The following is a 26195-nucleotide window of genomic DNA, read 5'->3' on the forward strand; positions in this document are numbered from 1 at the left end:
AAAGAAAAGGAGTACCGGTGGCACCTTAGAGACTAACAAATTTATTAGAGCATAAGCTTTCGTGAGCTACAGCTCACTTCATCGGATGCATTTGGTGGAAAAAACAGAGTATTTACAAAATGCATGTCAGTGGTAGCTGCCTACCTCAGACGGTGGGGGGGTCCAGATCTTTCCCTATCTAGATGATTGGCTGGTCAGGGGCTCCTCCAGGTTGCAGGTGAAGGGTCATGTGATGCTCCTCCTGTCCACATGCACCGCCCTGGGCCTGTTGGTGAACAACACCAAGTCCACTTTAGTCCCAGTACAACACATGGAATTTATCGGGGCACTCCTGGATGCTACGTCGGCCAGTGCCTCCCTCCCACCAGACAGATTCAAGACCCTGAAAGGTCTCATCAACTTGATCACAAAGTTCCCGGTGACAAGAGCCAGAGTTTGCCTGCAGCTCCTGGGTCACATGTCGGTGTGCACATACATGGTCTGCCATGCCAGACTTAGAATAAGGCCCCTCCAGCTCTGGTTGGCCTTGCAGTTCTCTCAGGCCATGGACAGGATGGATAAGGTCCTCACTGTGCCGGACTCTGTGCTCACCTCCCTACAGTGGTGGTCCGCCCGGAATAACATGCTCCAAGGGATCCCATTTAGGGACAGGGCCCCATTGTTGGAGCTGGTGTCTGATGCGTCGGACCTGGGTTGGGGGGCCCATGTGGGGAACTTTCAGACCCAAGGCCTGTGGTCGGCTCAAGACCTGACCCTACATATAAACGTCAAGGAACTCAGGGCAATTAGACAGGCATGTATGGTCTTCCACTCGCACCTGCAGGGCAAGGTAGTCGGGGTCCTCACAGACAACACGGCCTCGATGTTCTATATCAACAGGCAAGGCGGGGCCTGCTCCTCTGCCCTCTGCCACAAAGCCCTCAGGTTGTGGGACTTCTGTATAGCCCATAACGTCCACCTGAAGGCCTTCCACCTTCCAGGCGCCCAAAACGAGAAGGTGGACTGCTCGAGCAGGGACTTCTCCTCGCAACACAAGTGATCCCTCCATCGGGAAGTGGCCCACCAGCTCTTCCAATGGTGGGGAACTCCCCAGGTGGACCTGTTTGCAACTCGGCAGAACCGGCATTGTCCCCGGTTCTGCTCCAGGGTGGGCCAGGATCTCTGATGCCTTTACCCTGTCCTGGTCAGGCCGGCTTCTCTACGCCTTTCCCCCATTCACTCTAATCAGCAGGGTCCTGGAGAAGATAAAGATGGACGGGGTTTGAGCCAACCTGCTTGCCCCGGCATGTCCCATCAACATTGGTACAGGACCCTCACAAGCCTAGCAGTATCTCTACTGTGGCCGTTGCCACCCCGCCCGGACCTGCTCTCTCAGGACCAGGGCCGCCTCCTCCATCCCAACCTAGCGGCTCTTCACCTCATGGCATGGCTGCTCGGTGGTTAGGTGGGGAGGAGGGGACGTGCTCCGAACAAGTTCGGCGCGTCCTCCTTGAAAGTAGACGGCCCTCCACTCACTGCGCTTATTTAGCAAAGTGGTCTCGTTTTTCTCGCTGGGTGGCAGACCAGGGTGTCTCCCCTGTGGCCACCCCGATCCAGCTTATCCTTGACTACCTCCCCCACCTGAGGGCCCAGGGCCTGGCACCCTCCTCAGTCAGGGTGCACCTGGAAGCCATATCAGCCTTCCATCCGCCAGTGCACGGGAACACGGTATTTTCCCATGCTATGACTGGCCAGTTTCTCAAGGGATTAGACCATCTTTTTTTGTATTCTAGACCCCACAGTGGGACCTGAACCTGGTGTTAGCTCATCTCACGGGGCCCCCTTTTGAACCACTTGCCACGTGCTCCTGGTCTCACCCCTCGTGGAAGGTGTCCTTCCTGATTGCAATTGTGTTGGCCAGTCGAGTCTCGGCGCTCAGGGCCCTGACCTCTGAACCTTTGTACACGGTTTTTCACAAAGATAAGGTCCAGCTCCGCCCACATCCTGCATTTCTACTGAAGGTGGTCTCCGCTTACCAGTTGGGCCAGGACATCTCTCTACCGGTCCTCTGCCCCAAGCCCCATGCTTCCGGTGAGGAGCGTTGCCTCCACACGCTGGACATGCACCGGGCTCTGGCTTTCTACCTGGAGCCGAACAAGCCTTCAGGAAGTCCTCGCAGCTGTTTGTCGCCTCGGCTGAGCACGCGAGGGGCCAGCCAATTTCCATGCAGCAGCATCCTTACCTGTTCTGGGCTGGCGGGGTTCCCCTGCCACCCATTGTGAGGGCACATTCGATTCAAGTGCAGACCTCATCGGCTGCTTTCGTGGCCCACATCCCTATCCAGGACATTTGTAGGGCCACCACGTGCCCTTCGGTTCAAACGTTCACCTCGCACTACGCTATCATCCCCCAAACCAGGGATGACGCCGGGTTCAGCAGGGCTGTCCTCCGTCCTGAGAACTTGTGAACTCCTACCCACCTCCAACAGATATAGCTTGGAATCACCTATTGTGGAATACAAGAGCAATCACTCGAAAAAGAAAAGACAGTTACCTTTTCCGTAACGGGTGTTCTTCGAGATGTTGCTTATGTTTATTCCACATTCCTGCTCTCCTTCTCCTCTGTCAGAGTTGTCTGGCAAGAAGGAACTGGGGGTGGGGGGAACGTGCATCTCCCCTTATACTACGCCAGGCAGGTGCCATTCCAGGAGTTGCTGGGGCGCTCCTCCCTATGGGTACTGGTAGGGGAAAAACTTCTGGCACCGGTGCATGTGGCAAGCACGCACACCAAGTGTGGAATAGACATAAGCAACACATCTCGAAGAACACCAGTTACGGAAAAGGTAACTGTTTTTTCCCCTTTGGCCTAAGGGATTTGCAGCTACTGTTGTTTCCATTAGGGGCAGGAATTGCTGCTCTGAGTCGGGTCTATTCTCAGTCTAGTTCTGGCTATTTATACAGGGGCCTGTTTCCCTGGACAGGGGAGGAACAAACCGAAGTTGCCAGGTTCCATGCTCAGAAATCCCTGTCTGCCCCTCCCTCCAGTTCTGTGCCTAAGAAGCAACATCTCTGCTTCCTCCCAGGGACCTGCTCACAGCTCCTTCTGCCCCCATCCTCCCCTGCATCCCACAAGCTGTACCTGCATTTTCAGCAGATGCCCTCTCTGGCCATGTGGCTCAGCTCTGAGCTGTCCCATGCCATAGGCAGTGCTTGTTTGAAACTGGCTCTGCAGCCAGGGGCTGGCTGGCTTGCTTCTGGGGTCCCTGAAAGAGGGTCCTTGACATTCATTGGCTCTAACGACGTTGGAGGTTCTCTAGATCCAGACCTGCCCACCCACGCTGGGAGCTGGCAGCACCACCTAGCATCAGAGCGCTGCCCTAAGGACTGGCCAGGATGGGCGTCTGCCTCACTCCTACCTCCAGTGCTGCAGGCGGCCAGCTCTGGGCTGGGACAGGGCCACAGGCTATTCGGCCCCACAGCAGCAAGACCCAGCCACTTAGGACAGGGTAGAAACGTTGGCACTAGCCGAAACTAAGCTGTGGAGCCAGAGGGAGCAATGGCTTCATCGGCAGGAATGGAGCTGGAAGCGGGTGGGGGGCCCCAGTGTGTTGGATGTTGATTTAATGCCTCCTGGGGAAGGTGACTCCTCTGACAGCACGACACCCCCTGCTGAGCGACCTGTGACCCCTGATGGCACGGCGCCCCCTGCTGAGCCCCCTGTGCTCTGGGTTCAGCTCAGCTGCCCAGCTAAGAGGCAGGGAAATCCCTCTCCACCTTGGGTACTGGTGCGAGGAGTCCGTGTCCCGGTGATCGGCTCAGTCGGTCAGTTGGGCAAGAGGTTGAGGTGCAAGATGGTGAGGACTCTGTCTGAGGGGTACAGGCTTTGAGGTGGGGCCAGAAATGAGGGGTTCAGGGTGCGGGACGGGGCTCTGGGCTGGGGCAGAGGGTTGGGGTGCAGGAGGGGGTGAGGACTCTGTCTGGGGGTGCAGGCTCTGGTGAGACCAGGGAAAAGGGGGTTGGCATGCAGGAGGGGGCTCTGGGCTGGGGCAGGGGTGCAGGAGGAGATTTGGGGTGCAGGCTTCAGCTGGGCATGGCTTACCTCGGGTGGCTCCCAGGAAGCATCGGGCATGTCTGGCTCCTAGGTGGAGGGGCCAGGGGGCTCTGTGCGCTGCCCTTGCCTGCAGGCACTGCCCCTACCCACAGGCACTGCCCCTGCAGCTCCCATTGGCCAGGAATCACTTTCAATGGGAGCTGTGGGGGCGGCAAGCCCACCTCTGTGCCTAGGAGCTGGACATGACGACTGCTTCCGGGAGCTGCGTGGAACTGGGCAGCAGGGAGCCTGCCTTAGCCCCACTGACCAGACTTTTAGCGGCCTGGTCAACAGTGCTGGCCGGAGCTGCCAAGGATCCTGTTCGACCGGTTGAAAACTGGATGCCTGGCAATCCTAGGCGGGGCAGTGAGCCAGGGCACTGGGCTTCACGGGGGCTGCAGCTGGCACAGGGTTGGGGGAAGTGAGTTCAGAGGCGTTGAGGGCAAAATTATGCAGATCTTCAGAACCCTTTAATATTCCTCCCTCACCCCCATGCAGCCCAACCCCCCTTTGTAAAGTACCTTCCCTAAACAGACCTCCCCCAGCACCGAGCTGGCCTCCCCCCAGCACAATGCTACCCCTCTGCCCCCTAATCTCCTGGGCATTGCCAGAGGGCCCTGCTCAGCCCTGGGGGCAAGGCCAGTCTCCTGTCCCACAGACAGGACCTCAGGGCTCAGAGAGGGTCTGAGCAGTCTCCTTCACAAATAGATGAAGTTGTCCCATGACAGACAGGGGCTCAGTCCCAGGGCAGCACCTTAACCTGTGTCTGGCCTGGTTCTGCCCCAAGCTCCGCAGGGATGTGCTACCCTGCTGAGCCAGGTCCTAGAGCCTGGGGGGTCAGCCATGTGGAGTGCCCCGTTGTGCAGCTAGTGAAGCTAAGTATTGCGCTCTGGCCAGCTGCTGGGACCACCAGGTGTCTGCTTTTCGACTGGAAAGTCTGGTCGAAAGGGGACCTGTCCAGCGTCCAGTCAGAAGTACTGACTGGACACCAAAAGTCTGGTTCCTGCCGGCAGGGATGCCGGAACAGGGGGCCAAAGCAGTGCCCACCAGTGTATATGACCTCAGCGAGGCACTTGCAGAGAGCTGGGGGCAGAATGGCTGCCAGCCCGGTGGGTGCCAATCCATGTTGCGGGATTGTATGGATTGTGCCCTATTTTCTACCCTCCTCTATGCTCTCCAGCTGTGCTTCCTCCCTGCCCCACTGGCCTGCTGCAGAAACACCCCATCTTCGTGAGAAGCCGCTCCAGAGGCTCCGAGACGCGTGTGACCAGCACCAGAGCCGCAACCTGAGCCAGGGATCTCACGCGGGATGGTCCCTTCTCCGCCGGGGCAGAGGTGACTTGGCAGCACCAGCTCCCGCTTTGCTTCCCTCCCCCTGCCACTCAGATGGGGGCTCGGCCCAGCCTGGGAGAGTGGGGGAGCAGTGCTCTTAAAGCTCAGGGCTTGCGGCTCATTGCGGAGCCTGGCCTCCATCTTGCGCACATAGTGTGGGGAGGGAAGGGCATTTTCCCCAGCTAGGGTTGCCAGGCATCCGATTTTTCGACAGGAATGCCCTGTCAAAAAGGGATCCTGGTGGCTGCTGAAAGTCTGGGTGGCCGCGGCTGGCAGGCTCCATGCCTGGCTCCACACGGCTCCCAGGAAGTGTCTGGCATGCATGTACCCCTGGGTCCTAGTCCCTCTGGCTCCTAGGTGCCTAGGAACCAGAGGGACATGTTGCCACTTCCCAGGAGCCACCTGAGGTCAGCGCCCCCCAGAGCCTGCACCCCGAACCCCCTCCTGCAACCCAACCCCGTTCCCTAGTCCAGAGCCCCCTCCCACACTCCAAACCCCTCATTTATGGCCCCACCCCAGACCTTGCACCCCTAGCTGGAGCTCTCACCTCCATTCTGAACCCCAGACCCTCCCCCAGCCCAGAGGCCCCTCCCAGCCAATGTGGTTCCCAGCCAATAGGAGCTGTAGAGCCAGTGCTTGGGGCGGAGGCAACCCGTGGAACCACCATGGCGTGGCTGCCCCTGCACCTAGGAGCTGCAGGGCCATACTGGCTACTCCCAGCCTCGCACCAACTGGACTTTTAACAGCCCAGTCAGAGGTGCTGACTGGAGCTGCCAGGGTCCCTTTTCTACCGCGTGTTCCATTGAAAATTGGACACCTGGCAACCTTATTTAGAGAGGAGGCACAGTTGGGTTTAAAAAAGCATTTAACTGCAACTGGCCTGAAGCTGGCAAAGCAGAAACCCCATACTGGGGGCTGGGATTGAACCCTTCTCCCTCCCCTGGGATGGGAAGCTCACAGCCCTGGCCTCCTGGGATGTGAGGGAGATTCCCAAACCTGAGCCCTTCTTTTTAGGTGACAAATCTGAGGAACTGTCCCAGATTGAGGTGTCATTAAAGGAGGTTTTGGAACAAATTGATAAACTAAACAGTAATAAGTCACCAGGATGAGATGGTATTCACTCAAGAGTTCTGAAGGAACATAAATTAGAAATTGCAGAACTACTAACTGGAGTCTGTAAGCTATCATTTAGATCAGCTTCTGTACCAGATGACTGGAGGACAGCTAACGTGACACCAATTTTTTAAAAAGGCTCCTGAGGTGATCCTGGCAATCAGTGCCAGGCAAACTGACTGAAACTATAGTAAAAAACAGAATTATCAGACACATAGATTAACATAAGTTGTTGGGGAACAACATGGTTTTTGTAAAGGGAAATCATGCTTCACCAACCTGTTAGAATTCTTTGAGGGGGTCCAGTGGATATAGTCAGGGCCGGCTCCAGCTTTTTTGCCACCCCAAGCAGCAAAGACAAAAAAAATAGAAGCAGGACTTGCCGCTGAACTGCCACCCAAGAGGGAGAGAGGGAGTGAAGGACCCGCCGCCGAATTGCCACCGAAGACACGGATGTGCCACCCCAATCACGGACAGAGTGCTGCCCCTTTCTATTGGTCACCACAGGAACCTGCTTCTTTTGCTGGGGTCTGGAGCCGGCCCTGGATGTAGTGCACTTAGATTTTCAGAAAGCCTTTGACAAGGTCCCTCACCAAAGGCTCTTAAGCAAAGTAAGCTGTCATGGGATAAGAGAGAAGGTCCTAACATGGACTGGAAACTGATTAAAAGATAGGAAACAAAGGGTAGGAATAAATGGTCAGTTTTCAGAATGGAGAGAGGTAATAGTGGTGTCCTCGAGGGATCTGTTCTGGGCCCAGTCCTATTCAACATATTCATAAAGGATCTGGAAAAATTTACAGATGATACAAAACTACTCAAGATAGTTAAGTCCAAAGCAGACTGCGAAGAGCTACAAAGGGATCCCACAAAACTGGGTGACTGGGTAACAAAATGTCAGATGAAGTTCAGTGTTGATAAATGCAAAGTAATGCACATTGGAAAACATAATCCCGACTACACATATAAAATGATGGAGTGTAAATCAGTTGTTACCACTCAAGAAAGAGATCTTGGAGTCATGGTGGATAGTTCTCTGAAAACATCCACACAATGTGCAGCGGCTGTCAAAAAAAGTGAACAGAATGTTGGGAATCATTAGGAAAGGGATAGATAATGAGAGAGAAAATATCATATTGCCTCTATATAAATCCATGGTACGCCTACATCTTGAATACTGGGTGCAGATGTGGTCTCCTCATCTCAAACAAGATATATTGCAATTGGAAAAGGTCAGAAATGGGCAACAAAAATGACTAGGGGGTCTGGAACAGCTTCTGTATAAGGAGCGACTAATAAGACTGGGACTTTTCAGCTTCGAAAAGAGACGACTAAGGGGGCGGGATATGACAGAGGACTCTTAAATCATGACTGGTGAGGGGAAAGGGAATAAGGAAGTGTTATTTACTCCTTCTCATAACACAAGAACGAGGGGTCATCCAATGAAATTACTAGGCAGCAGGTTTAAAACAAACAAAAGGAAGTATTTCTTCACACAATGCACAGTCAACCTGCGGAACTCTTTGCCAGAGGATGTTCTGAAGGCCAAGACTATAACAGGGTTCAAAAAAGAACTAGATCAATTCATGGAGGACAGGTCCATCAATGGATTTTAGCCAGGATGGGCAGAGAGAGTGTCCCTACCCTCTGTTTGCCAGAAGCTGGAAATGGATGACGGGGGATGGATCACTTGATGATTACCTGTTCTGTTAATTCTCTCTGAAGCACCTGGAATTGGCTACTATTAGAATACAGGATACTGGGCTAGATGGATCTTTGGTTTAACCCAGTATGGCCATTATTATGTTCTTATGTATGGGGAGTGGGGTCTACTGGGTAGAACTGGGAAACTGGCATGCAGGATTCCTGGGTTCTCTGGGGAGCGGGGTCTGTTTGGTAGAGCTGTGGAACTGGTGCTCAGGACGCCTGGGTTCTCTGGGGAGTGGGGGTCTAGGGATTACAGCTGGGGACTGGCACTCAGGACACAGCACTGTGAAATTTTTTGGATGAATTGTTTATTTGCTAAAAATGCAGTTTTTGGTCGACCTGAAACTCCTTGCAAAGCTGACAGGATTGGTTTTTGGCTGAGAACCCTTTGCCCGGCCCCAGTTAAGCAAAGCCAAGTGTCCGTCTGTCCCTTCAGCCCAGAGTTAGGACACTTGGATCCCCACACTGGAGATCTGCCCCTCCAGGTGCGCCCTGCCCCCACGGGCTATTGGTGAGTCAGGGTGGGAGCTCCTGGCTCTCCCCTTGATGCTGTTCCACTGTGTAAAAATACCCGAGTAGCCCTCGAGTCAGGAGAGTGACGGACGCTTGGGCAGGTGCTGCTGGTGTCCAGTGAGGAATGGTGCAATCCTCCAAGGGACCAGGCAGCAGGAAGAGTCCTGGCTTGACATCCCTGCTCTACAGGGAAGCTTCAAACCAGGGTCTCTGGTCTCCCAGGTGGGTGCCCTGCCCCTGGCTGAAGGCACCGAATCACCACTGGCTGAGTCTTGCATGCAAAGAGGTTTTCCTCATTTTCTGCCATTTTCTAAACTGGCCTGAACAATTTAGTCTGCTGTTTTGGGGGGCTGGCCAAAGCAAAACCTCAGCTATTCCCCCAGCTGTCCCCTGGACTCCTGGGTTCTCGTCCTGCCTCAGGGCACGGGGGCTAGGGATTGAAGAGCCAAGACACACCACTTTGGCATTATCAATACATGGAGCCATGTGGCTATGCCAGACGCTATCGGCACATAGCTATGTGTGTGTGTGTGTGGGGGGAGTTGGCATACGCCTGCCCCAGGGATGGGGTGGTAGGGGTACAGACATGGCCACAGCTGCCAGAGCTCCCAGCCCGGTAGCAGCGCCACAAGGTGCAGTGGATTTTGGAGGGGCAGGGCTGCCGGTCTCTCAGCTGCTGTCCATGGCCCCAGTGCTGAGTGCTGGTGCCCATGCCCATGGGGTTGTGGCACTGGCTCTTGGTGCTGCTCCAGGCGGGGCTCCCAGTCACAGACATTCCAGAGGAGCTGGCCCTGGCTCCATCCCCGGCCCTCGATGGCTTTCAGCGTTCAGGCCTGGCCACTGGGGCAACGGTCACTCTAATATTTCCCATCCGTGTGCGGAACGAATTTCGTTATGTGCACCAATATGGAGGTGATGTGTGGCGGGGGTGGGGCTGAGGGGTTTGGCGTGTGGGAGGGGGCTTAGGGCTGTGACCCCCTTCTAGCTGCGCATGTGCCCCCTACACCCCTCTCTATGTACCCCCGGCCCCTATACCCTCTCAGTCTACCTATGGACCCCATACACCCCCTCTATGTGCTTCCATACACCCCCTCTAGCCATAGCTGGGTGCACCCTAAGGCCCTGAGCTCCGGCTGGGAAGGCTGCTCCTCCCCCTCCCCCGCTGGAGGCTGGGAGCCGTGCTGCTGCCCCCCCCCCGCCCCTCTTGCTGCCCCCACATCCCTCCCCGGGCCCTGGAGCAGAGCGTCTCTGTCTCTCCCCTGCAGCTCCATGCTGCCTCCCTGCAGCAACTGCCGCCACAGGGTCCTAGTGCCCACCACTCCCCTGCCAGGGCAGGCTGACCCTGAGCCTGCCCTTCCCCTCAGTCCCTTCCCTTTTCCGGCAGGACCCTCCACCAGCACAGGGCCCCCCCGCCCGCAGTCACCGCTCCTGCCCCATGCTGGGCAAGGAGGCAGCCCCATCCCCACCCCCAGTGAGGCTACAGTCAGGGGCAAGAGCAGGGGAGGAGGCGCACGCCGCATCCCCCGGCACCCACCCTGGGGGAGGGGAGGGAGATTCCTAGACCTGAGAGGGGCCCTAGGAGCACATGCAGTGACAGTGGTGGGGGTGAGTGTGCTGCTGGGGGGGCGGGAAAGGGGGGCTCCTCCCCAGAGCTCGCTGCTGCCAGCAGGGAAAGGGCTGGGGGGAGTCCTCCTCTCTGGCCCGTCCTAGAGCAGCCTGCCTGCACCCCAAACTCATCCCCAGCTCTGCCCCACCCCAGAGCCCACACCCCCAGCCAGAGCTTTCACCCCCCACCCTCAAACCTCAACCTTAGCCCTGAGCCCCTCCACCCCCCCAACCCCTCATCTCCAGGCCCAGCCAGAGCCCTCATCCCCCTGCACCCTAACCCTCTGCCCCAACCCTGAGCCTCTAACACCCCAAACGCCCCAGCCCCAGATAGAGCCCTCACCCCCACATTCCTACTCTCGTCCTGAGCCCCTCCCACACCCCAAACCCCTCATCTGCAGCCACAGCCCTCACCCCACACCCCTCATCTCTGCACCCCTTCCCATCCCCAAACTCCCTCTCAGAGCCAGCACACCAATCCCCTGCCCCAGCCTAGGGCCTGCACTCCAGACCTCCCCCACCCAAACTCCCTCCCAGAGCCTTGGGGAGGTGGGGATCGGAGTTGGGCAGGGGCGGGTTCTGGGCACCACCAAAATTTCTACAAACCTGCCACCCCTGATGACAGGCTCCCTCCCACCTGCCCACGCAGGGTGTATTTGTTGCCTGTACAAACTTCCCTAGCAGCTGCACAAAGTTGTTGTAATTGTGTCACACAGTGAACCCTACGCTGCTACCATAAAATCATAGAATATCAGGGTTGGAAGGGATCTCAGGAGGTATCTAGTCCAACCCCCTGCTCAAAGCAGGACCAACCCCAACTAAATCATCCCAGCCAGGGCTTTGTCAAGCCTGACCTTAAAAACTTCTAAGGAAGGAGATTCCACCACCTCCCTAGGTAACACATTGCAGTGCTTCACCACCCTCCTAGTGAAAAAGTTTTTCCTAATATCCAACCTAAACCTCCCCCACTGCAACTTGAGACCATTGCTCCTCGTTCTGTCATCTGCTACCACTGAGAACAGTCTAGATCCATCCTCTTTGGAACCCCCTTTCAGGTAGTTGAAAGCAGCTATCAAATCCCCCCTCATTCTTCTCTTCTGCAGACTAAACAATCCCAGTTCCCTCAGCCTGTCCTCAGAAGTCATGTGTTCCAGTCCCCTAATCATTTGTGTTGCCCTCCGCTGGACTCTTTCCAATTTTTCCACATCCTTCTTGTAGTGTGGGGCCCAAAACTGGTTTGTGAGTGGCAGGTCAAGAAGAGCTCTGCCCCTAGTTGGTTCCTCCAGCACTTGCACCAGGAAATTGTCCCCTACACTTTCCAAAAACTTTCTGGATTGTCTGTGCACCACTGTATTGCTCTCCCAGCAGATATCGGTGATTGAAGTCTCCCATGAGAACCAGGGCCTGCGATCTAGTAACTTCCATTAGTTGCTGGAAGAAAGCCTTGTCCACCTCATCCCCCTGATCCAGCGGTCTATAGCAGACTCCCACCACGACATCACCCTTGTTCAGAGGTGAAAGTAAGCCAGTACGCCCCGGTACGGCGTACCGGCAAGAGCCGGTGCACCGTACTGGGGCAGCCCGCTTCCCCAGGGGGCACTGGCTGGAGCCCCAGGCGCTTTAAATTGCTTCCAGAGCCCCACTGCTGGAGCCCTGGAGTAGCGGCTGCAGGGCTCCAGCAGCTATTTAAAGGGCCTGGGGCTCCCCTGCTTCTACCACTCGGGCCCTTTAAATAGCCACTGGAGCCCCGCTGTTGCTACTCCAGGGCTCCGGCGACTATTTAAAGGACCAGGGTGGTAGAAGCAGGGGAGCCGCGGGCCCTTTAAATAGCCCCCGGAGCCCTGGGGTAGTGAGGGCTCTGGGGGCCATTTAAAGGACCGGGGCTCCAGCTGTCTCTGCCACCCCGGTTATTTAAAAGGCCAGGGTGGTAGAAGAGGGGAGTCCCGGGCCCTTTAAATAGCCCCCGGAGCCCCGGGCTGCTGCTGCTACCCCAGTGGGGTGGGCACTTACCTTACAGGGTGGGCTGGGGCTGGCTCTGAGCCCCTCAACCCTGCCCCTTCTGCCCTAGGTCCCGCCCCTTCCGGGGGCCAGAGCTGGCCTCAGAGTACCGGTAAGTCACTCGACTTACTTTCACCCCTGCCCTTGTTGCTCACGCTTCTAAATTTAATCCAGAGACACTCAGGTTTTTCTGCAGTTTCATACCGGAGCCCTGAGCAGTCATACTGCTCTCTTACATACAGTGCAACTCCTCCAACCTTTTCTACCCTGCCTGTCCTTCCTGAACAGTTTATATCCATCCATGACAGTACTCCAGTCATGTGAATTATCCCACCGAGTCTCTGTTATTTCAATCACATCATAATTCCTTGACTGTGCCAGGACTTCCAGTTCTCCCTGCTTGTTTCCCAGGCTTCTTGCATTTGTGTATAGGCACTTGAGATAACTTGCTGTTTGTCCTGCTTTCTTAGTATGAGGCAGGAGCCCTCCCCTTTTGTGTTCTCCTGCTCGTGCTTCCTCCCGGTATCCCACGTCCCCACTTACCTCAGGGCTTTGGTCTCCTTCCCCCAGTGAACTTAGTTTAAAGCCCTCCTCACTAGGTTAGCCAGTCTGCTTCCGAAGATGCTCTTCCCACTCTTTGTTAGGTGGAGCCCGTCTCTGCCTAGCACTCCTCCTTCTTGGAACACCATCCCATGGTCAAAGAATCCAAAGCCTTCTCTCCGACCCACCTGCGTAGCCATTTGTTGACTTCCACGATTCGACGGTCTCTATCCAGGCCTTTTCCTTCTACGTGGAGGATGGACGAGAAGACCACTTGCACCTCAAACTCCTTTATCCTTCTTCCCATAGCCATGTAGTCTGCAGTGATCCACTCAAGGTCATTCGTGGCAGTATCATTGGTGCCCACGTGGAGAAGCAGGAAGGGGTAGCGATCCGAGGGCTTAATGAGTCTCGGCAGTCTCTCCATCACATCGTGAATCCTAGCTCCTGGCAAGCAGCAGACTTCTCAGTTTTCCTGGTCAGGGTGGCAGATAGATGACTCAGTCCCCCTGAGGAGAGAGTCCCCGACCACCACCACCAGCCTCCTCCTCTTCAGAGCGGTGGGTGTGGAACCCCCATCCCTAGGACAGTGCATCTCATGCCTTCCAATCAGCGGAGTCTCCTTCTGTTCCCTTCCCTCAGATGTATCATCTAGTCCACTCTCCGCATTAGTATCTGTGGAGAGAACATGAAAACGGTTGCTTACCTGTATCTGCGCTGCTGGTACATGGACGCTCCCCTTTCTTCTTCTGGAGGTCACATGCTGCCAAATTTCTTCACCGTCCTTCTGTCCCCGCTGCGCAGCCTGCTCTGAATCTTCAGAATATTGTGCCCGTTTGGCCATGACTCCCGTTGGCCCCCCACTTGAGCCTGCCCAGCCAATCACCGCCTCCCCAGCGCTACATGTGACCTTTGTTGACTTACATCAGTCATAGCGCTCTTCCACCACTGTGCTCCAGCTTGGTTGGTGCTCTTTGCGCCCGCCTCGTAAGTGCCATCACATCATTGGTCATGGGGATGTCCAGGGGGTATGTCATAACCATACAACTAAGGGTAGCCTAGAATTCCTCATCTGTAAGGGGTTAAGAAGCTCAAATAACCTGGTTGGCACTTGACCAAAGGGACCAATGGGGAAAGAAGATACTTTCAAATCTTGGGTGGGGGAAGGCTTTGTAGTGTGTTCTCTGGGGAAAACAGAGAAGTCTTAGGTCAAAAAAACTCCTTCTCCTATAAACCATCCTGTACAAGTCTCTGATATTACAAAAAGAGTAAGTAAATAAGGCAAAGCGCGTTAGATTACCTTTTGTTTTCAGCTGGTGAATTTTCTCTTTGCTAGAGGGAGTTTATCCCTTTTTTTTTGTAACTTTAAAGTTTTGCCTAGATGGGAATCCTCTGTGTTTTGAATCTGATTACCCTGTAAACTATTTACCATCCTGGTTTTACAGAGGTGATTCTTTTACCTTTTCTTTAAATAAAATCCTTCTTTTAACAACCTGACTGATTTTTCCATTGTTCCAAGACCCAGGATCTTTGATCATTTTGTAACCAATTGGTTAGGATATTATTCTCAAGCCTCCCCAGGAAAGGGGGAGTAAGGGCTTGGGGGGGTTTGCTGGGGGAAGAGGAACTCCAAGTGGTCCTTTTCCCTGGTTCTTTGTTAAAATCACTTGGTGGTGGCAGCATTACTTAAACCCAAGGTACAAGGGAGAATATGTGCATGGGGAGTTTTTAACCTAAGCTGGTAGAATAAGTTTAGGGGATCTTTCATGCGGGTCCCCATGTCTGACCCTAGAGTTCAGAGTGGGGAGGGAACCCTCACAGGGTGGGATTTGGTGGGGACTCTGTTCTGAGTGGTGGTGTGGTAAGGGGGCCGGGCTGGGAGAGGGGTTGGATACGGACCGGGGGTCTCGGGGGCAGTCAGGGAATGCGGAATGGGGGCATTGGATAGGGCGTGGGAGTCCCAGGGGGCTTGTCAGGGGGCGGGGGTGTGGCTAGGGGGCGGGACAGTCAGGACAGGGGGGTTGGATAGTTGGTGGAGTCCTGGGGGTGATTAGGGGGCAGGGAGGGTCTCTGGAGGGGGCGGTCAGGGGACAAGGAGCAGGGGGGGTTGGATGGGTTGGGGGTTCTGGAGGGGGGCCTGTCGGGGCAGGGGTGTGGAGCGGGGTCAGGGCAGGCAGGGAGCAGGGGGAGTTGGATGGGTCAGGAGTTCTGAGGGTCCTATCAGGGGGCAGGGAGTGGTTGGATAGGTGTGGGAGTCCCGGGGGTCTGGATAAGGGTCAGGGCAGTCAGGGGACAGGTAGGGGGTAGGGTCCTAGGGGGGCAGTTACAGTGGGGGGGAGTCTCAGGAGGGGGCAGTTAGGGGACAAGGAGCAGAGAGGCTTAGATAGGGGGTGGAGTCCTGGGGGGCAGTTAGGGGCAGGGTCCCAGGAAGAGGCAGTCAGGGGACAAGGAGCAAGGGAGGTTGGGGGTGGGCATTGGCTTGCTGGGGAGGGGGAGCAAGGGGGTTAGCAGTTAACCCCACCCCGATGTCATAAAGTGGGGGATTTTCTTAGAGTTTTGCATGAATACTGTGTGGGTCTCAGTTTCCCTGTGTGCTGTGTGTTTAACGAGGTGGTGGGAGAGGGTTTGTTGTTGCAGAGGACTGGGTGTGACCTCGCCTAGCAGCCAGGACCGGGATAACTGCCTGGAGATGGGGGACCCCAGTGACCTGGTGACCAGGAGGGCAGTCAGCCGGTTCTGGCCAGTGGGGGAAAGGACAAAGGACTGAGGAGAGAGGACCCCGGTGACCTGACCAGCCAGTTCCAGACAGTGGGGGAACAAAGGACGGAAGAGAGGGGGCCCAGGCAACCTGTTTACCTGGTGGGACTGAAGACAAAGGACAGGGGAGGAACTGTTGGGGGAGATGATATAGGATGGTTGGCTGGAAGGAGGGGATTGCTGGACTGGGGAGAGAGCAGCCAGAGCCCACCTGGATGCAGGAGAGACCTAGATGTGCTGTGCTGAGGGATGCTAGGCCAAGGGCCCAGAGACTTTCCTATGCTGGGTTCAGACGCTCAATAAACCCTCCTGTTTTATACTGTTTTACACTGGCTGAGAGTCATTCCAGACTAGAGAGCGAGGTTGCATTATTCCCTCTGGGAGTGGAGGCTCCAGGGGTCCAGAGTAAGTGGACTCCCTGAGGGGGCCCACGGCGAGAGATAGGCATGCTGAAGGTTCAGGGAGGTGCAATTCCAGGATGCAGAGTGGATGCCTACGGCTTAACCCCCAAGAAAGAGTGGACCTCTGAGAAGGACTGTCACGCTGGAGGGAGGTTTCGGTCCATCCCATGAGAACAGTCCTCTGTCCGTGAATGCCTCCTAGGAGTCAAATATCCCAAAGCCCTCCTCCTAGCACCACTGCCTGAGCCCTCTATTGATCATCCTCTAATCTTGTCTCACCTTCACTCTCTTCCTCTAGGGAGGGGAGATTCCCACTGAAGATTCCCACGGAGCCTCCATTTCCTTAAGCATCTTCCCCAGCCTGGCACAGTCTCCCTTGATGCGAGAATTTAGTGTCATTTGTTCCCACATGAGGGACAATCAGTGGATTCTTTCCTGCTCCCATTAGAATCCTCTTCAGCCTCAGATCCACATCCCGAATCTTAGCTCCTGGCAGACAGCTCACCCCTCTGTGCTCCAGATCAGCTCTGGTGACAGGCCTGTCTGTCCTTCTTAGTAGGGGGTCACCAATCACGTAGAACCTGCCCCTTCCTGATGCTGGTGCGATTCTCCAGCCTTCCTCCTGTTCTTTCTGGCTGCAAGTCTTCTTGTCTTTTATTCTCCCTTGCAATCTTCAGTGAGTCATCCTGCATCCTCCTGGGGCTCTGAACTCCGGGTGTCTCCATTGGCTCTTCCCCTCTGCTTATAGGACTAGCCACTCTTCTTTTCTTCCTTGTCCTCCCTCAGTTACAGACTGCTGTGCCCCGTCTTCGCTTTCTAACTCAGCAAACCTGGTCCTGAGCTCTCTTTCTCCTTCCCGAACTGGGCTTTTTCTCTGTGAGAATGAAGAGCCCTTTACTAACTCGATGTTTCCCATGCAGGTACTTATAAACTGTGCCCAAGTCACCGCTCAACCTTCACTTTGTTAAGCTAAATAGTTTGAGCTCCTTGAATCTATCACTATAAAGCAGGTTTCTAATCCTTTAATCATTCTCGTAGCTCTTCTCTGACCCCTCTCCAATTTATCAACACCCCTTAGGAATTGTGGGCACCGGAACTGGAAACAGGATTCCAGCGGTAGTGCCAAATACAGAGGTAAAATAACCTCTCTGATCACAGGTGCCTGCTTCTAATTTTCCCTGGGGGTGCTCAGCTCCAGGACCTACCCCCACTCCACCCCTTCGCCCAAGCCCCCACCCCCACCCTGCCTCTTCCAGCCCCCACTCCATCCCTTCCAAGCCCCCATCCTGACTCTTCCCCACCTCTTTCTGCTCCCACCCCTAAGCGTGCCCCAGCCCCACTCCTCCCCCTCCCTCCCAGCACCTCCTGCATGCCACGGAACAGCTGAGCTGCAGCGGGTGGGAGGCGCTGGGAGGGAGAGAGGGGAAGGAAATGTTCAATGGGGCCATCGGCAGGTGGGAGTGGGGGTGTGGGAGGAGAGCTTGGCTGCCAGTGGGTGTTAAGCACCAACTAATTTTTTTCCGTGGGTGCTCCAGGGCTGGAGCACCCACGGCGTCAGCACCTATCTCTCTGCTCCTACTCGACATTCCCGTTTATGGATCCCAGGATAGCACTAGTCCTTTTGGGCACAGCATCGCATTGGGGGCTCATGTTCAGCTGATTGTCCACCACGACCCCCAAACCTGTGTCAGAGTAACTGCTTTCCAGGAGAGAGTCCCCCAGCCTGCAAATCTGGCCCATAGTCTTTGTTCCTAGATGTACATTTACATTTACCTATATTAAAATGAATAATGTTTGCTTGCGCCCTGTTTACCAAATGGTTCAGATTGCTCCAAATCAATGACCTGTCCTCTTCGCTAGTTACCACTCCCCCAGTTTTTGTGTCATCTGCAACTTTATCAGTGGTGATTTTATGTTTTCTTCCAGGTCATTGATAAAAATATTAAATAATGTAGGGCTAAGGACTAATCCCCAAGGAACCCCACTGGAAACATACCTGCTTGATGATTTCCCCTTTACAATTACATTTTAAGACCTATCAGTTAGCCAGGATTTAAAGTGTGCCATGTTCATTTTGTATTGTTCTAATTTTTTCATCAAAATGTTCTGCAAGTCTAAGCATATTACATCAACACTATTACCTTTATCAACCAAATTTTTAATCTCATCAAAAAAAGATATCAAGTTAGTTTGCCAGGATCAATTTTCCATAAACTCATGTTGATTTGCATTAATTACATTCCCCTCTACTTCTTTAGCAGTCAAGTGCCATATCAGCCATTCCATTATCTTGCCTTGGATCAATGTCCGGCTGACGGGCATCGAATTACCCATGTCATCCTAATACCATTTTTAAAAATTGGCACAATAGAGTATTAGCTTTCTTCCAATCTTCTGGAACTTCCCCAGTGCTCTAAGACTTATTGAAAGTCAACATTAGCTCCTCAATCAATTGTTTTAAAACTCTTGGATGCAAGTTATCTGGACCTGCTAATTTAAAAATGTCTAACTTTAGTAGCTTCTGTTTAACATCCTCCAGAGATACTAATGGAATGGAAATAATGTTATCATTACCATGTGATGAGACTATATCATCTGTTTTTCCCCCAAATACAGAACAGAAATATTTATTGAACACTTCTGTCGCTTTTGCATTAATATTAATAGTTCTACCATTTCTGTCTGGTAATGGACCAGTACCATTGTCCAGATTCTTTTTGTTCCTAATATATTTAAAAAACTCCTATTCTCCTTAACTCTGCTGGCCATAGATGATTCTTTGTGTCCCTTTGCTTCCCTTATCAATTTTCTTCCATTCTTAACTTCTGATTTATATTCATGACTATTAACTTCCCCTTTCTTCCCCTTTCTTGTTACATAGCTTTTTTTTAATATTCATGCACACAACCATGCACATTCACATAAAAAGAGGTGCATCTGAATGCCTGCGCACACGCACACACCCACACCCACACATGTATGCACCCTCTCACACATAAGTACACTCACACACGTGAACATGTATGCATGCACACACAGGATCTGGATACTGGTCCCAGAGCCAGGCTCTCTTTGGAAGCTGTTGATCTTGTGGGAGTTGGGAGAGGGAATCCCGTGAAGGGGTGTCATGGACTCACAGGACTTGTGCTCTCTGGAGGGAGGGAAATAGCCTTTTGGGATGGAGTTGCTGCAACTGGTTAAAAGAACTTTAAACTAGGAACTCACAGGAGAGGTTGGGAGATGCTCAGGTAATCTCCGTGTCTGATTCGAATATTGACCTGGAGGAAAATCAAGAAAGAGAGGACACAGCACTGGAGAAGGGACCAGCAGTGGGTAGGAGAATGGACATTTAGAGGAAGGACAGTGCCGATACCATTCAGGAAGGCGATACTGGAAGCAGAATGACTGTACCTAATTCGGCAAGGAATGTGGGTGAAGCCAAGCAGCAGCAATTAAGATGCCTGTACACCAATGCAAGGAGGCTGGGTAACAAAATGGAGGAACTAGAGCTACTGGTGCAGGAAGTGAAACCAGACACTGTAGGGATAACAGAAACCTGGTGGAACAGGCATGACTGGAGTACAGGGATTGAAGGGTATGTGCTGTTCAGGAAAGACAGAAACAAAGGCAAAGGTGGAGGACTAGCACTGTGTGTTAATGATGAGGTAGACTGTAAAGAAATTAGAAGTGATGGAATGGATAAGACCAAGTCTGTTTGGGCCAAAATCATTCTAGGGAAGAAGCTACCAGATGTCCCCATGGGACAGTGTTTGGGATGTGCTACAGACCCCCAGGATCTGATCTGGATAAAGACCTCTTTAATGTTTTTGATGAAATAAATACTACTAGGAATTGTGTGATTATGGGAGACTTTTTCACTTCGCAGAGATAAATTGGAGGACAAGTGCTACTAATAACAGCAGGGCCCAGGTTTTCCTGGATGTGATAGCTGATAGATTTCTTCACCAAACTGTCCCTGAACCTACACAACGTGATGTCATTTTAGATTTGGTATTGGTGAGCAGTGAGGCCCTTGTAGAAGAGCTGGTTGCAGGAGACAACTTTGGTTCGAGTGATCATGAGCTAATTCAGTTTAAACTACATGGAAGGATAAACAAAAATCGATCCACACTGAGGGGCCTTGATTTCAAAAGGGCAAACTTTAAATAATGAAGGGAATTAGGGACGTGGGCTGGACTGAAGAACCCAAAGATCTGAATGTGGAGGAGGCCTGGAATTACTTTGTCAAAGTTCAGAAGCTCTCTGAAGCCTGCATCCCAGGCAAGGGGAACAATTTTGTGAGGAAGGGTTGCAGACCATGCTGGATGAACAAGCATCTCAAACAGGTGATTAAGAGAAAGCAGAAAGCCTATAAGGAATGGATGATGGGAAGGATCAGCGAGAAAAGCGACCTCTGGGGGGTCAGAAAGTGTAGGGGAGAAGTGAGAACTGCCAAAAGCCAAGCACAATTGGACCTTGCAAAGTAAATTAAAACCAACCGTTAAAGGTTCTGTAGCCAAATAAATAAGAAGAAAACAAGGAAAGAAGTGGAGCCGCTAAGCACTGAGGATGGGGTGGAGATTAAAAATAACACAGGGCGTGGCCCAACACCTAAATGAATACTTTGCCTCAGGTTTTAATAAGGATAACGAGGAGTTTAGAGATAGTTGCATGGTGGCTGATGGGAATGAGGATATGGAGGTAGAGATTACCACATCCGAGGTGGAAGGCAAACTCAAATAGTTTAATGGGACTAAATTGGGTGGCCTGGATAATCTCCATCCAAGAATATTAGAAGAACTGGCACATGTAATTGCAATCCCAATAGCAAGGATTTTTACTGAATCTGTAAACATGGGGCGGGGGGGCAGGGTGTACCCTATAGCTGGAGAATTGCTAATATAGTTCCTATTTTTAAGAAAGGGAAAAAAGGTGATTCAGGACACTACAGGCCTGTTAGTTGGACCTCAGCTGTCTGCAAGGTCTTGGAACAATTTTGAAAGAGAAAGTAGTTAAGGACATAGAGGTGAATGGTAATTGTGATAAAATACAACATGGTTTTACAAATGGTAGATCCCACTAGATTAACCTAATCTCCTTCTTTGAGAAGATAACTGATCTTTTAGACACAGGAAGTGCAGTAGTTCTAATCTACCTAGCATTTGATACAGTTCCACATGGGAAATTATTAGCTAAATTGGAAAAGATGGGGATTAATAAGAGAACTGAAAGGTGGATAAGGAACTGGTTAAAGGGGAGACTATAACAGCTCATACTGAAAGGTGAACTGTCAGACTGGAGAGAGGTTACTAGTGGAGTTCCTCAATCAATCTTATTTAACATTTTTATTACTGAGTTTGGCACAAAAAGTGGGAGTGTGCTGATAAAATTTGCAGATGACACAAAGCTGGGAGGTGTTGCCAGTACTGAGGAGGATGGGAATCTCACACAAGAAGAGCTGGATGACCTTGTGAATCATAGAATCATAGAATCATAGAATATCAGGGTTGGAAGGGACCCCAGAAGGTCATCTAGTCCAACCCCCTGCTCAAAGCAGGACCAAGTCCCAGTTAAATCATCCCAGCTAGGGCTTTGTCAAGCCTGACCTTAAAAACCTCTAAGGAAGGAGATTCTACCACCTCCCTAGGTAACGCATTCCAGTGTTTCACCACCCTCTTAGTGAAAAAGTTTTTCCTAATATCCAATCTAAACCTCCCCCATTGCAACTTGAGACCATTACTCCTCGTTCTGTCATCTGCTACCATTGAGAACAGTCTAGAGCCATCCTCTTTGAAACCCCCTTTCAGGTAGTTGAAAGCAGCTATCAAATCCCCCCTCATTCTTCTCTTCTGCAGACTAAACAATCCCAGCTCCCTCAGCCTCTCCTCATAAGTCATGTGCTCTAGACCCCTAATCATTTTCGTTGCCCTTCGTTGTACTCTTTCCAATTTATCCACATCCTTCCTGTAGTGTGGGGCCCAAAACTGGACACAGTACTCCAGATGAGGCCTCACCAGTGTCGAATAGAGGGGAACGATCACGTCCCTCGATCTGCTCGCTATGCCCCTACTTATACAACCCAAAATGCCATTGGCCTTCTTGGCAACAAGGGCACACTGCTGACTCATATCCAGCTTCTCGTCCACTGTCACCCCTAGGTCCTTTTCCGCAGAACTGCTGCCGAGCCATTCGGTCCCTAGTCTGTAGCGGTGCATTGGATTCTTCCATCCTAAGTGCAGGACCCTGCATTTATCCTTATTGAACCTCATTAGATTTCTTTTGGCCCAATCCTCCAATTTGTCTAGGTCCTTCTGTATCCTATCCCTCCCCTCCAGCGTATCTACCACTCCTCCCAGTTTAGTATCATCCGCAAATTTGCTGAGAGTGGAATCCACACCATCCTCCAGATCATTTATGAAGATATTGAACAAAACGGGCCCCAGGACCGACCCCTGGGGCACTCCACTTGACACCGGCTGCCAACTAGACATGGAGCCATTGATCACTACCCGTTGAGCCCGACAATCTAGCCAGCTTTCTACCCACCTTATAGTGCATTCATCCAGCCCATACTTCCTTAACTTGCTGACAAGTGAACTGGAGTAATAGAAATGGGATGAAATTGAATAGTGGAAAGTGCAAGGTCATGTATTTACGGACTAACAACAAGAATTTTTGCTGTAAGCTGGGATGTAGCAGTTGGACGTGACAGAGAAGGAGAAAGACCTGGTTGTATTGGCTGATCACTGGATGACTATGAGCTGCCAAAGTGATATGGCTGTGAAAAAGCTAATGCAGTCCTAGGATGCATCAGTTGTGGTATTTCCAGTAGCGACAGAGACATGTTGGTACCATTATACAAGGCATTGGTGAGACCTCACCTGGAGTATTGTGTGCAATTCTGGTCTCCCATGTTTAAGAAAGATGAATTCAAACTGGACAGGTGCAGAGAAGAGCAATTAGGATGATCCAAGGAATGGAAAACCTACCTTATGAGAGGAGACTCAAAGAGCTTCGCTTGTTCAGCCTAACCACACGAAGGCTGAGGGGAGATCTGATTTCTATCTATAAATACATTAGAGGGATAAATACTGGGGAGAGGGAGGAGTTATTTAAGTTAAATGCCAATGTGGACCCAAGAACAAATGGCTATAAACTGCCCATCAATAAGTATAGGCTTGAAATTAGATGGTTTCTAACCATCAGAGGAGTGAATTTCTGGGACAGCCTCCCAAGTGGGGGCAAAAAAAGTGGCTTCAAGCCTGAGCTTGATAAATTTATGGAGGGGATGGTATGATGAGATGGCCTGCAATGGCATGGAGCTGATCTGGGACTGCTAGCAGCAAATATCCCCCAAGGCCGGTGATGGGGCACTGAGTGGGGAGGGCTCTGACTTACTACAGAGAATTCCTTCCCAGGTATCTGGCTGGTGGGGCTTGCCCACATGCTCAGAGTCTAACTGATTGCCAGATTTGGGATTGGGAAGGAATTTTCCCCCGGATCAGATTGGCTGAGGCCCTGGAGGGGTTTTTAGCCTTCCTCTACCACATGGAGCCCTGGTCACTTGCAGGTTTAAACTAGTGTAAATGGTGAATTCTCTGCAACTTGAACCAGGATTTGAGGACTTCAGTAACTCAGCCAGAGGTTAAGGGTCTATTCCAGGAGTGTGAGGTGAGGTTCTGTGGCCTGCAATGTGCAGGAGGTCAGACTAGATGGTCATGATGGTCCCTTCTGACCTTAAAGTCTATGAATCTATGAGAGAAAGGTCTGACACCATCCAATGGCTGGAATTTGAAACTAGACAAATTCAAACTGGAAATAATGTGTCAATTTTTGACAGTAAGGGTAGTTAACCATTGGAACAATTTACTGAGGGTTGTGGTGGATTCTCCATCACTGACCATTTTAAAATCAAGATTGGAGGTTTTTCTAAAAGCTCTGCTCTAGGAATTATCTTGGGGCAGGTCTCTGGCCTGTGTTATACAGGAGGTGAGACTAGTTGACCAAAATTTCCCCTTCTGCTCTCAGAATCGCTGAGTGTGTGTTTGTGTATGCACGGATGTGCTGCGAATCTGCATGATTGTGTGTGGATGGGGCTTGTGTGCTGCAGGTTCTCAGCTCCTTTCCCAACGGGACTGTCAGGGTTCCCTCCCCACTCTGAACTCTAGGGTACAGACGTGGGGACCCACATGAAAGACCCCCTAAGCTTATTTCTACCAGCCTAGGTTAAAAACTCCCTAGGCACAAATTCTCCATTGTACCTTGGGTTTAAGTAACGCGGCGGCCACCACCAAGTGATTTAACAAAGAACCAGGGAAAAGCACCACTTGGAGTTCCTCTTCCCGCAGTAATCCCCCAAGCCATTACACCCCCTTTCCTGGGGAGGCTTGAGAAAAATATCCCAACCAATTGGTTACAAAATGATCAAAGACCCAAACCCCTGGGTCTTGGAACAATGGAAAAATCAGTCAGGTTGTTAAAAGAAGGATTTTATTTAAAGGAAAGGTAAAAGAATCACCTCTGTAAAATCAGAATGGTAAATAGTTTACAGGGTAATCAGATTCAAAACACAGAGGATTCCCATCGAGGCAAAACTTTAAAGTTACAAAAAAACAAGATAAACCTCCCTCTTAGCACAGGGAAAATTCAAGTTACAGAAAACAGGAATAAACCTCCCTCTTAGCACAGGAAATATTCAAGCAAGACAAAAGATAAACTAATCCGCCTTGCCTGGCTTACCTATACTGGTTGCAATATTGGAGATTTGAATTAGGATGGGTTGGAGAAGATGGATTTTTGTCTGGCCCCTCTCAGTCCCAAGAGAGAACACACACACACACACACAAACAAAGAGCACAAAAAATCCTCCCAGCAAGATTTGAAAGTATGGTCTTTCCCCATTGGTCCTGCTGGTCAGGTGCTAACCCGGTTATCTGAGCTTCTTAACCCCTTACAGGTAAGGAGGAATTCTAGGCTACCCTTAGCTATATGTTTATGACAGGGACCATTGTCCTGTCTCAGAGCAGCTCTGTGCATGTGCCCCCCATCTCTAGGGAGCTTGCAGGGGGAGATGTGGTCAGTGCTTGGGTAGGACCCTTCCCGAGTAAATGCAGCAGTGGGTGAGTGGGATGGCTGAGTCTGTAGGGGGTGCTGTGCTCCAGGGAGTGGGGCAGAGTTGCAGAGTCCCTCCAATACATCTGTTAGTCTATAAGGTGCCACAGGACTCTTTGCCTCCTCACAGGCTTCCCCTTGGCCTGCAGAGACTGAGAGGCATTGCGGAGAAGCTGCTGCTGTCTCTTGGGCCAGAGGTGCCTGCCTGTCATTGCTGGGTGCAGCCTGTCGGGGTGAACGAGGCCACGCAGGTTTGTAAATGTTCCCCACCCTGCTGTGACTCAGCCTTGCCACTCATGTTGGGCTGCGTATAATTAGCTGTTCGCAAAGAAGTGGGGGGTCATTTTACCAATGGAGAAACCGAGGCAGGAAGAGGGGAAGAGACTCACCCAAGGTCACCCAGTGAGTCAGCAGCAGAGCCAGGGATAGAATCCAGGAATCCTGCCTCCTTGGGCTAGAGCTCAGAGCCAGCTGCTCCCAAAGGCCAGGACCCTGGAGCTGTTAGAGAATCTCCCTTAGCAGTGGAGGGGGTATGATCTACAGCTGAGCTGTTCCAATCTGCTGCCCCCACAGTGGGCAGTGGTCTCTCTCTCTCTCTCTCTCTCTCTCTGTGAGAGAGAGAGAGAGAGTGAGAGAGAGAGAGCTAGCTCACTGCAGTCTGGACAAGCCCCTGGAGGGAAAGCGGGCAGGGACTGGCTGGCAGAGCTAGTGCGGGGCAGCGTCCAGGCCCCATTTCCCACCCCGAGAGGCAGATATGCCCCCCCCGCCACACTGTTCCCTTTGGTCCTGCCACCCTCGGGAGGTGTCTGGTCCCTGCACTGCAGGCAGAGGGTTAATAGGACACGTCTGGGCTCATTAATCGTCTTACCCTCTTGGCAGGGAAGCCACGATGGGGGAAGTGGGGCAGTGGGGGGGTATGTGGCTGGTACTGAGCCTCTGTGGAATGCTAAACCCAGTGCCTGGGGATTAACCCTTTGCTGCAGGGCCCAGAAGGTGGGGAAGTGGCAGGGGCTGCTGGCCATGGGGAGGGCTCATCTCAGCCCAAGCAGCTGC

At 52.3% G+C, this 26195-nt stretch overlaps 1 long non-coding RNA gene across 1 annotated transcript; it reads left to right on the forward strand.

The window, feature by feature from the left end:
* Window positions 1-24392, forward strand: LOC122458313. Its single transcript, XR_006278304.1, has 3 exons — window positions 1-61; window positions 3182-3184; window positions 24174-24392. It is a non-coding gene; the product is annotated as an uncharacterized LOC122458313 (long non-coding RNA).
* Window positions 24393-26195: the final 1803 nt, after the last annotated feature.

This window comes from Dermochelys coriacea, chromosome 20 (genome assembly GCF_009764565.3).
Source record: "Dermochelys coriacea isolate rDerCor1 chromosome 20, rDerCor1.pri.v4, whole genome shotgun sequence".
In the NCBI taxonomy this organism is placed as follows: Eukaryota; Metazoa; Chordata; order Testudines; family Dermochelyidae; genus Dermochelys; species Dermochelys coriacea.